Source organism: Podarcis erhardii, assembly GCF_964252035.2.
Source record: "Podarcis erhardii genome assembly, chromosome: 4".
Taxonomy (NCBI): domain Eukaryota; kingdom Metazoa; phylum Chordata; class Lepidosauria; order Squamata; family Lacertidae; genus Podarcis; species Podarcis erhardii.
Window position 1 is genome coordinate 22955030 of NC_138508.1, and position 15151 is coordinate 22970180.

General features: G+C 39.7%; 1 pseudogene across 1 annotated transcript; it reads right to left on the minus strand.

The window, feature by feature from the left end:
• Positions 1-2264: 2264 nt before the first annotated feature.
• On the minus strand, positions 2265-15151 carry LOC309340659 (vitelline membrane outer layer protein 1 pseudogene; annotated as a pseudogene). Its single transcript, XR_014161670.1, has 3 exons — positions 14981-15151; positions 8524-8627; positions 2265-2586 (listed from the first exon to the last, which is right to left on the minus strand). The product of XR_014161670.1 is annotated as a vitelline membrane outer layer protein 1 pseudogene (transcript).

Consider the following 15151-nt stretch of genomic DNA (forward strand, 5'->3'; position numbering starts at 1 on the left):
GAGGTGAGTGGGGCTAAGAGACTTCAGAGAAGTGTGACTAGCCCAAGGTCACCCAGCAGCTGCATGTGGAGGAGCGGGGACGCGAACCCGGTTCACCAGATTACGAGACTACCGCTCTTAACCACTACACCACACTGGCGTACTCTTATCATCCATGAATTATGATAACTTATGAAGACCAGAGTTCATAGAATTAAGAGTTGGAAGGGACCCCAGGCGTCATCTAGTCCAGCCCCCTACAATGCAGGAATCTCAGCCAAAGCATCCAACCTCTGCTTAAAAACCTCCAATAAAGCAGAATCTACTTCCTCTCGAGGGAGTCCGTGACACTGTCGAACAGCTCTTACTGTCAGAAAGTTTTTCTTAGACGGAATCTCCTTTCTTGGAACTTGAAGCCATTGGTTGGAGTCTTGCCCTCCAGAGCAGTAGGAAACAAGCTTGTTTGGTTAAAAGCTAGTTGGTTAAATGCTTTTTAAAATTCCAAGTACAGTGTTACCTCTGGATGCGAACGGGATCCGTTCCGGAGCCCCGTTTGCATCCTGAAGTGAACGCAACCCATGTCTGCGCGTGCACCAGCCGTGATTCGCTGCTTCTGCGCATGCGCATGATGTAATTTTGAGCATCTGCGCATGCACGAGTGGCGAAACCTGGAACTAATACGCTCCGTTACTTCCGGGCCGCCGTGGAGCACAACCCAAAAAGGCTTAACATGAAGCAACTTCAACCCAAGGTATGATTGTACAGTGGTACCTCGGGTTACAGACGCTTCGGGTTACAGACTCCATTAACCCAGAAATAGTACCTCGGGTTAAGAACTTTGCTTCAGGATGAGAACAGAAATCGCATGGCAGCAGCAGTGGGTGGCCCCATTAGCTAAAGTGGCACCTCAGGTTAAGAACAGTTAAGAACCTGTTAAGAACAGTTAAGAACAGTTAAGGTTAAGAACGGACCTCCAGAACAAATTAAGTTCTTAACCCGAGGTACCACTGTATACAATGTCTGTTGCAGGGTTGGGGAACTAGATGCAGCTGGCAAGCCATGACATTACACCCCCCCCCAAAATGTGGGCAAAATGTGGTGTGCAGGTGGGCAGATTGTCTACATGTTAATACTCTCAAAAATTCTAAAAGATAGGCGAAGAAAGACTTCCAATTCCATGATTCCCTTTGCAGAAGTTAGGATTATCCTCCCTCCACAAGTATTCTCCAATATTTAACCATTCTAGTTTCAAGTATGCTTTCCGCCAATTTACATAGGACAGATGTTAGGCTAATGGGCACGCAATTTCCCAGCTCACTTAGATCTCTTATTAGTGATTTGATGTTAGGTTGGCTACTTTCTAGTCTTCCAATACAGGTGCTGGCATTAGTGATCACTTGCATATTTTACTTAGAATAGCAATATACTTACATTTTGGTAATTTCAGAACTCTCGGTTGCAGATTATCTAGACACAGTGATGCCAATTTTTAAATCTGCAATTTCCCCTAAAATTTCAGATTTAACAGAAGTGACTTCATTGTGCCTACTTGATTGGTTTCTTCCAGTCTCCTCCTAGAAACTTAGTGATCAAGGCATAAGAATCTGTCCAACATCTGCTGTGAAGACTGACACAAATAATTTGTTCCACAGGGTGCAGGGCATTTGTGCCACCCCAGATGCCTGAGCCGCTAGCTACGCCGCTGGAGGTGAGCTCCTGTTGCTCTGTCCCAGCTCCTGCCAACCTAGCAGCTTGAAAGCATGCCAGTGCAAGTAGATCAACAGGTAGCACTGTGACAGGAAGGTAAAGGGTGTTTTCATGCGCCCTGGCTTCCATCACAGTGTCCCGTTGCACCAAAAGTGGTTTAGACAATGCTGGCCACATGAGCCAGACAAATGCTGACTCCCTCGGCCTGAAGCAAGATGAGCACCGCACCCAATAGTCAAGTTTGACTGGACTTAACCATCCAGAGGTCCTTTACCATTACCTTTTTATTGTGACAGTGCTGAGTTTGGACCTTATGATCTGACTAGGACTGTACATCCCTGAGGGGCTAAAGAGCATGACTTCCCCTGCTGTCTCCAAATCTGACAATCAGCGCTTATATATTTCTGCCCCCCTTTTATGTCTCTGCCCTCCTTGGGTTCTCCTCCCATCAGAGGGCTGAAAAATGAGTCTAGTGCATCAGATATATATTTTTTTTTTATGAAAAAAGACACAGCTCTCCAGTTAAAGGTAAGGTTTAATAGAGGACAAATTCATAAGCTAGCAAATCTGCAGGAATGTTAACGAAATATGCCAAAATTCCCTTTGCAGCAATAGAACTTAATGTCATTAAGTGCAGTGTCATCTTCGGGCCCTTGTGGAAACTCGACCTTTGTCTGGATGCCACATATATAGGAACCAGTGTGGCAGGGAGAGCTCCATGGGCCAAAGGTTCCCCATTCATGCGAGTTGCCTTTTAGCTTGGAGTCATCGCTACACATGAACATGATGTTGTTGGCTGCAGTGTCATCCCCAAGTCCTTGCGGTACTTCCACTCTCAGGGAGAAGGCCTTAAGCTTGGATGGTACAGGGCAATACTGAATCTCAGACCATGCTCCCCATCTGCCAAAGATGACAAAGCTGGCTTGAGAAATATATTCAGATTTATTTATTTTTGATTTTAAAGTTTGTAAATTGTTTATTTCGAAATGCAAAATTGAAAATTAAAAAAGATATAAAAGAGAAATATATTCAGATTTTTATATCAGCTGTACCCTTCCGTTTCCTCTGTCTATACCCACCTACTCCTCATCCCCTCAGATCTGCTCTAGAGAGTTGGAAGGGGCTGCAGGAGGAGGAAGAAGAAGGGGAAGTCCCATTGCTCATGGGATGTTGAATGTTCTCCCAAATGACTGATACCTCAATGTTGGATATTTGCAGTATGGTAGCGCTGCAGAGAGCTTGCTGGGGAGACCATGCATTAAAAAGAAAGGGACTCAAAAATAACTTAAACAAGGTTTTAATTACAAAAAACAAAAACTCCTTATACACTAAATACATTAACAACAAACCAGACCCAACCACCAACCCAACCCCCAGGGTAATGGGAGAGCTAGGTGCTGCTCCTTATATACTACATGCAAATGCTGACACACCTTAATCAATGCAACTCGGCAGCACCTGCTATGTTTCACAGCTGTAAAGCTGGGTCTCGTTATCTTGCTCTGGCCCTTGCTCTGGCCCCTTAAAGACATACACATTAGGTGGAACAATGATGAACCTTTACATTTAAAGAAACCATTCAACATTTCCCCTGCGGTTCATCATTGTGGAACAAAAACATAAAGCATACTTTGTACATGTTTTTCATGTGTAACCTTTGGAAGTGCTTTTGTAAAAATGTCCGCAATTTGATTATCACCTGGGACATATTCATTTTTAGTTTTTGTAGAAATTAACACGTCATCTACATACACACATATCTTTGTTACAGAGTTTGCCCTTTCCTTTATAAACACACAATTGTCTGCCTTTCCTTGTGAAAAACCAATATTCAGCAATTCTTTTGCTAAAGTTTGGTGCCAATTCCTTCCACTTTGGTGCAGACCATAAAGGGATTTATTTAATTTGCATACCAAACCTTCAGCAGCGTCTATGCCTTCAGGGACGCGCATAAAAATTTGTTCTTTTAAATCTGCAAACAAATATGCAGTTTTTATATCTAGGTGATAAACAGAATGTCCACGTTGTGATGCATCTTTTAACAAAAGCTCAACTGTTTCATATTTTACACTTGGTGAATAACACAAATCATAATCTTCGCCTGGAATTTGTTGAAAACCTCTAGCAACTAATCTTGCTTTGTACCTTACAACTTCATTTTTGTCATTCATTTTAACTCTATTTTGAATCAATAACCCATTTTGAATCAATAAGTCTCATATCTGGGGTTTGTGGTACAAGAGACCAAGTGTTATGCTCTTTTAAAGAAGCTATCTCGGAGTTCATAGCTTTATACCAATTTATAGCTTGGTGCTTAGGTAAATTCTGAACATCATTGTAGCTTTTTGGCTCAAAAACCGCCTTATTGGCATACACAGTATTAAAATGTTCATCTGCAAATCGTTGTGGCTTCTGCCTCTTTCTATCTGAACGTCTTAGTCCAGAAGGAGAGTCAGACTCCTCAGACTTAATGGGACTAAGTGAATCACTAGTTTCAGGTTGTAAATCATCATTGTCAGATTGAAGAGATGCCTGTAGGCTAAGCTCACGGTCAGAAAACTCAAGAGAATCTAACCTCCCCTCGGGTGCCTGTGACTTTAAATCATCAAACAAATTATCAGATTCAACAGGCTTTTTGTCTTTTTCCATTAATTCAGAAGCACCATTTCCTGCTGCTGCTGCTTCTTCCTCTTCCTCAGTATTATCTATACCATCAGTATCTTGGAAAACAGCAACTCCATTCCAATTTACAGTTTGTATCATGCTTCTGGTAATATGAAATTTGCCAGTTGCTGGTATGTAAATTCTGTACGCCCCCTGCTGGTAGCCCATTAATTTTCCCTGGACACTACGCTCACCCAATTTCTGCTTAGCGGGATAATGCATAATTACATCTGAACCCCAAATGCGTAGGTATTTCAGATTAGGGCGTTTTTTAAACAGCTTCTCATAGGGGGTGACATCTAAACCAGAATGATAACTGCGATTTCTAACATAACAAAACGCATTAAGCGCTTCAGCCCAAAAGTCTTTGGGCAGATTAGCATCGTGCAGATACGTTTTAACCCCTGCCTGCAGGTCACGCTGCACAACTTCAACAAGCCCATTTTGCCAGGGACTTCGGGGGCAAGATAACTCATGAGTAGTCCCCTGCGCTTCCAGGAATTTCTCAAAATCCTCAGAAACAAATTCCCCGCCCCGGTCAGAAAACAGGTTCTTAATTGGTTTGTTAAAGTGCGTTTTTACCCAGTTGCAAAAAACTTTGTACTTCTCAAATGCTTGGGACTTGTCAGCTATTGCATAAGTCCAACAATATCTACTATACTGGTCTATGAGGGTAAGCCAGTACTTAGAACCTCCTAATGATGGTGGGAGTGGCCCAACTAAATCACAATGTACACGCTCAAATGGCTCAGTTACTTTCCTATCTGAGCACCTACCCTTGCGTGCAACCTTAATCTTATTCTTGCAACAGGATAAACATTGCATAAAGAATTTACATGGCTTTAAGTTGAGGCCATTAACAATATTCTTCGTCCTAATTACATCAGCAAAATTCAAGTGTCCCAGAATTCTGTGCGCCTCGTGGAGACACCCGGAATGAGGCCTTGCATTCCTCAACCCCTGGCTTGACTGTGCTGCTCTGCAATTTATAGGCAATTGGGAGTAGGTGCGAAAATACAGTCTATATAAACCATCAGAGTCCCGGGCATACAATAGACGTTTGTTCCCCTCAAAAAACTCACACATTGAATTTAAGAAACGCACACTTATGCCTTGACGAGCAAAACACCTTACTGATAATAAGTTGTCCACTGATGGGCAGTAAATGCAGTTCGCTATTGTAATGTTTAAAGAGTCAAGTTTAACAGTACCTCTGCCAAGTGACTGCAAGACTTGTGAATTGGCTAAATGTACATTACCAATTTCCTCTTCGAAAGAAATAAACAAGCTTCGATTGTTGCAAACGTGGTGAGAAGCTCCTGAGTCCACAATAAAAGAATTCCACTTGGTACCTTTAATTCTTTTATGATCTGCAGTCTGAGCGTGAAAAGCTCGCGGCTCGTTTCTGTCTTTACGGTGCGATGTTGGCTGCTGAGATGACAACCGTGACTGACGATCAGAAACAGGCTTGGGAGTACTTTGCTTTCTTTTGACTCTGCAGTCCTTTGCAAAATGTCCTTGCTTATTGCAGAACCAACAACGCTTTGCAGCTTTAAATGCAGTCGCATCACCACAAGTTTGCATATGGCGTTCCTCATTACTTCTGGAAATAGGAGTGCTTATGGCACAAGCCTCCCTTCTATCCAACTCGCCCATTAATCTTGCCGTTACCCCTTCCACAGTTAATTGTGCTGGTGGGACGGCAGATATCTGGCTAGCTATACCATCAAAGTCCTCGTTAAGGGAACAAAGAATGATAAAAACATACTGAATATCAGGTATGTCCATGTCCCTTCGAATTAATTCGCTGCGTATTGCCTCCAGACGTCTCAAGTGTGCTGCCAAATCACCACCAGGCTGCAACTTCGTCTGGTACAGCTGCTTGAAAAACGTCAATGCAGACGCTGACTCTTTTCTAACATGCACTGCTGCAAGACTGTCCCACATTTCTTTGGCAGTTTTCTTATTCCTTATATAGACTACTTGCTGGTCGCTGACTGCCAAATTAATTATCGCCCTGGCTTTTGCATCTCCTTTGGACCAAGCATTAGTTACAGGGTCAGGAGGGTCTTCAGTTACATAGGTCCATACTTCCCTAGAGGTCAAAAGCGCCTCCACCCGAAAGGACCATAAACTATAGTTCTCATCTGTTAGCTGTGGAAAGACCAGAGACTTCTCAGCTTCAGGAACCCGGTCAACCATTCTGGAAATCTTCCAGACCCACAAAAACTACACTAACAGGAGAAGGAGTTTTCAAACCTTTCTCAGAGTCCAAAAATATGCAGTCATCCACTCAGCAGCTGGGCCCATAACCAAAGATGTTGGCTATTTGCAGTATGGTAGCGCTGCAGAGAGCTTGCTGGGGAGACCATGCATTAAAAAGAAAGGGACTCAAAAATAACTTAAACAAGGTTTTAATTACAAAAAACAAAAACTCCTTATACACTAAATACATTAACAACAAACCAGACCCAACCACCAACCCAACCCCCAGGGTAATGGGAGAGCTAGGTGCTGCTCCTTATATACTACATGCAAATGCTGACACACCTTAATCAATGCAACTCGGCAGCACCTGCTATGTTTCACAGCTGTAAAGCTGGGTCTCGTTATCTTGCTCTGGCCCTTGCTCTGGCCCCTTAAAGACATACACATTAGGTGGAACAATGATGAACCTTTACATTTAAAGAAACCATTCAACACTCAAATGTAATTAATGAGAACATACAATTGATTAACAGCAAATCAAGACCAAGGAAAACTGAAGCATTTTTTTGGGGGGAGGGTGATATCTCCTTCCTCTTGAGTCAAAGCACAAGGTCAATACCACCACACCAAGTCAGATGAGAGCCTCCACAAAGTTTCGTGTTCATCTGTTTCTGTACTTTTCTGTATAGCTTTATGTTTTCTAATGTAATATCTCTGTTTCTCTTTGATTAAAAAGGAAAGTGAATCCCTGCTACTTGCCCCCCCAAAGGCCCTGAATCCATTTGTCTGTAATTTGGCAGGCTAATAAACCCTCTTGTGCCTGAGTATTTCATCCACTTGTCCAAAAGGGGACAAAGCTATAGCCATTTTTATATTTCCCATTTCAATGAATGCAGAAACAAAAGAGCTTCATTTTATACAGAGCAGTTTAGCAGTTCAGCCTAAAACATAGGCTGAAGGGGGGTGAAACGGGGGAGGAACAGGGTGACTCAGATACAGATTTTTTTTTAGTAGTGAAATAATCTAGGTTAGGTCTGCCTGGATGCATTTTTCCTATATTTTCATTTTCTCCTGGGTTATTTGTCCCTACTTTTCTAAAACAAACGGGGGAGGCTTTTCCAATGAATATCTTCACAATGAATGCTTAAAACTGCTGCTTTACCAAAAAAACCCCCAACAAAACCTTGAGTGAAAGCTAAGTTTTTTTTATTTAACTTTGTCCAAGGCCTTGTTATTTATGCAGTGTCTGTCTGCTTTACCACACTACTGAGTACAAAGAGTTATCTGAGCCACTGCGTACATTCCAGAAATTATGGGGCTGTTTTCATTCTGCCTTTCCGAAGATGTAACTGGAAGCAGCGGAGTCACGGTGCTTCCTGGTATGGGAGAGAGTTGGGGCAAGGCAGAGGGGAAATTGCCACGGCACAACAGTCTGGGACTCCTGGCAGCCCGACTGCACCATGCCATTGTCCCTGCCTCCTCACCCTTCCTCTCTCCCTCCTGGCATTGTATCTCCATCGCACCAGGCAAGCCACTTCTGGGTATAACTCTCAATAAGAGAGAAAAGTGAGGTGAAGTTATTTCTGGTTTGCTAGGTCCTGGCCAGATCAGTTTTTTTGGACCTAAGAAGAACAGAGGCCAAACTCTCTCTCTGTGGAGTTGATTGGTCCTAAGGCAACTTCCAAATGTTGGTTTTGTCCAGGTATCGTAACCCTGTGGTTGGTGACTAGAATGTAGTCATCCACACAAAGGCAGAGGAAGTGGACTTGTCATCTACTGGCCACAGAATTTATGAACCCTCATTCCCACTGCTACTAAAATAAAAAGATAAAAAGCGAAGAAGGAGCAAGATATATATATATATATATATATATATATATATATATATATATATCTCAAGATTGGCACAGAGGGAAAGCCTAAATTATGGTGACAGCTAAAAAAAAAATAGATAGAGATGCTCACTCCCCAACAGCAGACGAAATATATGAATCATCATTGCAGAACAATCGGATGCCATTTAGGGCTGTATCATCATCTTTCCTTCTACCTCCTTGATATGGTTCCACCTGGTGTCAAAGAGGAAGAGAGAATGTGATAAAGTAAGAGTCCTTTGGCACTCACTTGGGCTACCAACATGGTGGGGAATTGAATATAATCGGGGGGGGGACTCAGAGTGAACAAAAAGTTCCCTCAAGCACCCTCCAAAGGAAGAGGATTGAGTGGAATAGGCTTGTTAAAGATATAAAGTTGAAATGTGTGCCCTTTCATAAATTATCCAACTGGATCTGTAACTGTTTATTATAATAGTACATATTTTCTGGTGGTACTCGGAGATATTATGGTTGTACTTTAGGATACAGCTGAATTAATTGACTTCAAAAGTAATACTCTGTCTGAAAAAAAGGAAATACAATAGAAAGTGATATAAAAGAAATTGTAAGAATATAAAATAAGAAAAACAAAATCGCACGGGCGTAATAAGGTAAATTAAAGGAGAGTGGTTAAGACATAGAAAAATAAGAATAACAAAACAAAACAAAAAAAGATTGTGCGCCCCTCAGGGGAGAGACAGAAAATTAACACAGACTATTGTGTAAATAATCACAAAATGTCAGGGAAAAACGGAAAAAAGGTAGGAGGGACTCCTGGAGACAGAAAGGTCTCACGACAAGAGGAAATTAAAGACCTAGACATATTGTGGTTAAAGATCAAAGAGGAATTTAAACAGAGTGAATTGCATATGGAAAGTAAATTAGGAGAGGTGCAGGAACAGATAGATAAAAAAATTGAAGGAGCTGTGGGAGAGCTCACTAATAAAATACAAGACCTATCAGTTATTTAAAAATTATAGAGGAATCAAACAAGAATATTCAAAAAGAAATGAAGGAACATAAAAGGGAGACAGAAAAAATGAAGGAGGAAATAAGAGATTTGAACAAATCACAAGAACAGATTGAGGATAGCTTAGCTATGACAGAAATGCATCAGAAACAACTCAATTTAAAATTCAGAGGAGTAGAAGAAGAAATTAATGAGAATATAAAAGAAAAAATGATAAGAGAATTAGCAAAATGGTTGGAAATAAAAGAGGAAGAAGTAGCCTGTACTGTAGAAAGTGCATTTAGAATAAGGGTGAAATCCCAGCAGCTCACCTGAATTAGATAGAAGCGTGAAAAGAAGAAAACTTAAGCAGGGGAAATTACCAAGAACATTTAATAATCTGGTGGAAAATCTAGATCTGATAGACATCTGGAGACATAAAAATCCAATAACGAAACAATAGACACACCTGTCAGAACCACACCAAAGTTGGGCCAGGTTGGATCAAATATGGGTCTCAAGAGAATTAACATTAAGAGCATTTAAATGTGAAATCCAACCCAGAACTCTTTCAGATCATAGCTCAGTAACGTTGGAGATAAAAAGCAGATTACAAGGAACATACAGATGGAGAATGAACGATTATCTTTTTGAAAATGAGGAAATAATTGAGAAGGCCAAAAGAACGTTAAAAGAATATTTTGAGATGAATTTAAATAAAGAGACTAATATAGAGATAGTTTGGGATGCCAGTAAGGCAGTGTTAAGAGGATTTTTAATTAATCAGAACAGCCATACGAAAAAGTTAAGAGAGCAAAAAAAAGAAGAAATACTCAATCAATTAAGAGATTGCGAAAGAAAACTAGCAATAAATCCAACTGAGGAGCAGGTTAAACAAACTTATAGAATATTACAAACACAATATTCAAATTTAGTAGCCCAAGAAGTAGAATGGAGAATCAAGATATGGAAGCAAAAATTCTTTGAATCAGCAAATAAAACTGGAAAATTATTAGCGTGGCAATTATGAAAAAACAAAAAACAAAATATGATCAACAAATTAAGAATAGAAGAGCAAATTGTGGAAGAACCTAAGAAAATAAAGGAAATTTTCATCAAATTTTATGGAAAATTATATAAAAGAGAAAAAGAAGACAGCACAGAAATAAAGAAATATTTAGAAGAAAATAGACTAAACGGATTAACAGAAGAAGAAATAACACAATTAAATAATCCTATAAAAATTGAAGAAATCCAGGATGTGATAAAAAGAATGAAATTAGGAAAGGCTCCAGGGCCTGACGGCCTTTCAGCTAAATACTACAAAGTTCTAGAGGAATATTTAGCCCTGGTGCTGTGCAAAGTAGCGAATAACATCTTAAGCGGGGGAAAGATACCAGACTCATGGAAGGAAGCCTATATTACATTAATATCTAAGCCTGACACAGATAAATTAGATATGAAAAACTACAGACCAATATCATTATTAAATAATGATTATAAATTATTTGCAGAAGTAATGGCCAACCGTCTTAAGAAATGTTTAAGAAACCTTATCCATACAGATCAAGTCGGATTCTTACCCAATAGACAATTAAAAGACAACATAAGACATATAATTAACATCATTGAATATCTAGAGACCAAGAATGAAATACCTGCGGCACTAATTTTTATTGACGCCAAAAAGGCCTTCGATAATGTATCTTGGCAATTCCTTGTAAGATGTCTAGAAACAGTAGGGATAGAGGGCGCCTTCCTGGAAGGGATAAAAGCTATTTACTCAACCCAGAAAGCAAAATTGATTATTAATAATGATTTAACTGATTATTTCAAAATTTCAAAGGGTACAAGACAGGGGTGCCCTCCATCACCTCTTTTATTTATAATGATATTAGAAATTATAGCAAATAAGATAAGAACAACTCCAGAAATACGTGGAATTAAAATTGGAAAAAAAGAATACAAACTGAAAGCATATGCTGATGATCTGATGGTGTCATTAGAAGATCCACAAAAAAGTGTCCATAAGGTAATAGAATTGTTAGAAGAATTTGGAAAGTTATCAGGTTTTAAGTTAAACAAATCAAAAACTAAAATGATGACGAAGAACATGGAAGAAGTTATGAAAAACCAGCTAGAGGCTAAAATTGGAATTAAAGCGGTAAAAAAAACGTAAAATACCTGGGAATTTGGCTAACTATGAAGAACATAAATTTAATGACGGACAATTATGAAACAACCTGGAAAGAAATTAAAAAATATTTAGATATATGGAACAGAATAAAATTATCATGGTCAGGAAGAATGGCCGCAATTAAGATGAATATACTTCCAAAGTTGTTATTTCTATTTCAAAATATTCTGGTGATAAGAGGAAACAAAGTATTTAAAGATTGGCAGAAAATTTTATCTAAATTCATTTGGCAGGGGAAAAGGCCTAGAATTAAATTTAAGTTGCTTACAGATAGAAGAGAAAGAGGAGGTTTTGCGGTACCAAATTTGAAACTGTATTACGAGGCCTCATGCCTCTGTTGGATTAAATAATGGATTGTAATAAAAAACACTGACCTACTAGATTTAGAAGGCTTTAACACCAGATTCGGTTGGCACACATATTTGTGGCATAATAAAGCAAAAGTACATAAAGAATTCTCCAGTCACATCATTAGAGGACCTCTGCTGGGAAAGAAATAAAAATCTTCTTGAAAGGAAAACTCCCTGGTGGTTGTCACCAATAGATATTTTAACAATTAAAAAAACAAACATAGAAGGTAAGAGATGGACATATGAAGATTTATTAGTGAGAACAGAAAAAGGTTGGCAGATCAAAACGCATGAAGAACTAGGAGATAAATTAACAAGTTGGTTACAATTCCATCAAATTAATGCACTGTGGACAGAAGATAAAAAGATCGGGATAAACGGGGGGGAAAACAAGATTCCAGATAGAAATACTGGAAAGAAATTAAAAACTCTTATCAAAAATGTATAATCAACTATTAGAATGGGATACTAAGGATGAGGAAATAAAAGAAGTTATGGTGAAATGGGCGATAGATCTGGGATATAATTTGGAATACGATAGTTGGATTAAGCTCTGGAATAAAGATATGAAGTTCACTGCTTGTGTTGCCTTAAGAGAAAACATGGAAAAAATGATGTACAGATGGTACATCACCCCTGTAAAATTAGGAAAAATCTATAAGAATGGAGATAAACTGTGCTGGAGGTGTAAAAACAAGGAAGGTAGTTTTTACCACAACTACCTGACATTCAGAAGACATCTGAAGGCAGCCCTGTTCAGGGAAGTTTTTAATATGTGACATTTTAGTGTATTTTTTATCTCTGTTGGAAGCCGCCCAGAGTGGCTGGGGAAACCCAGCCAGATGGGCGGGGTACAAATAATAAATTATTATTATTATTATTATTATTATTATTATTATTATTATTATTACCACATGTGGTGGACCTGTGAAAAAATCAAGAACTTCTGGGAGCTCATTTATAATGGAACTAAAAAAAATGTTTAAATATACTTTTGTTAAAAACCCTGAAAATTTTCTTCTGGGAATGATTGGCAATGAAATTAAGAAAGAGGAGCAGACCTTATTCCAGTACGCAACAACAGCTGCTAGAATTTTAATCGCCCAAAATTGGAAATCAACCAATATCCCAACAGTAAGAGATTGGCAAAGTAAATTATTTGAATATTCAGAATTGGCAAAATTAACACAAAAAAATAGAGACCAGAAAGAAACAAAGTTTATTAAAGAATGGAATAAATTCATAACCTATATTGAAGTAGATTTAAAAGATCCAAAGATCACAGTAGGCTTAATATAACCCTTCGACATACAAAAGTTTTAAAGAAAAACTGCGGAAAAAAATGTATTACATAACCCAAAACTGAGGTGGATGGAAGTCAATAATTTACATGTTTGTCTTTTGTTTGTTTGTTTGTTTTCTTATCATTAAGTTATGTTGTTCTTATTATTGTTTTTTTTTCCCATGAAGAATTTATTTTCTGTACATATGTGTGTATATGTGTGTATGAAAATTAATAAAGAGAAATTAAAAAAAAAGAAATGTGTGCCCTTTCATGTAAGCCCGAAATACTAAGAAACTTAACAGAAACTTTGGGCTCACAAACTGAATTCTGTATTATAGTAGCCTATAGGTCTAGGGCAGCCCTGAACAGGTTAGAGAGACTCCCAGGACTCCCATAGAAACATGTCTTACAAGACAGATAATCAAATAATAATAATAATAAATTTATTATTCATACCCCACCCATCTGGCTGGGTTTCTCCAGCCACTCTGGACGGCTTCTAGCAGAATATTAAAATACAATGTTTCATACAATATTAAAAACTTCCCTAAACAGGGCTGCCTTCAAATGTCTTCTAAAAGTCTGATAGTTGTTTATTTCCTTGACATCTGATGGGAGGGCATTCCACAGGGCGGGTGCCACTACTCAAAGGCCTTCCGCCTGGTTCCCTGTAACTTTGCTTCTTCCAGTGAGGGACCACCAGAAGGCCCTTGGAGTTGGACCTCAGTGTCCGGGCTGAACAATGGGGGTGGAGATGCTCCTTCAGGTATACTGGGCCAAGGCAGTTTAGGTTTTAAAGGTCAGCACCAACACTTTGAATTGTGCCCGGAAACGTACTGGGAGCCAATTTAGGTCTTTCAGGACCGGTGTTATGTAAGAAAGGATTGTGAGCAATTCTGCGGGGGAAAGATTCTAAGAAGATTCAGAATTGAGCTGAAGAACAGTGTTGATGCCAGTACATTGAAATAAGGGCATTTTAGTAAATGATCGTTGTAATGCTCCCCACCCCCTTGACTGTTTGAGTTTATTGGACATGGTGAATCGGAAGTGATTTCATCTTGGACTTCCTTGCTAGCTGATGCCTTTTCCCCAAAATCAAGGACTGGCTGGACTGGCAACTGCCTCAATTTGCCTAGTGATAGGGCTGGCCCTGCCTGCCATTCCTAAACGAACACAATTTCACAAAGTTCTTCCTGCCACCACCAGATGGCACCTGGGATGGGCTGTAGCTCAGGGGCAGAGCATATGTTTTGCATGCAAAAGGTCTCAGATTCGGTCATTGGCATCTTAAGCCTGGAAGAGTCTCCTGTCTGACACTCTGGACAGATGTTGCCAGTCACGGGAGAACTGACCTGGGGCAGGTAACATGTGATGGTCTATATTCTCCAGCATTTCTCTGATGAAAATAGGGACATCCTAAGGAAAAGTGGGACATTCCAGGATCAAGTCAGAAACTGGGACGGCTTCTGTAAATCGAGGACCTCCCCTGGAAAATAGGGATACTTGGAGGGTCTGCACTGCTAGCTCCTTCACAAACTACAATTCCCAGGATGCACTGACAAAAGCCATGCAGGTTAAAGTGGCATGCATCCAATGTAAGTTTGCATTGTTGATTAATGTTTTGCCAATTCTGGGCCTGTTTTCTGGTTCACACTATGACGCTTTCCTAGAGATGAATATAACTTTGTGGGAAGAAAGGAGGGCAGAATCATCAGAGATAACCAGTTGTGAGGTTGTCTGGAAAGCAGGATACAAGTCAAGTTTTACCTTCAGTGAGAAACCAGTAGCAAAACCAAAGGAGCAAAATTCTTTTTTCCCCCAAAGACCCCATGGTGCTCCATTTAGCACGGAGATGATGGAGTCATAACCTCGGGCCTCTACTTCCCAGAGGTAGCAGAAAATGATTGGGAAGACCACAGCAGTGATGGAAACATCCAT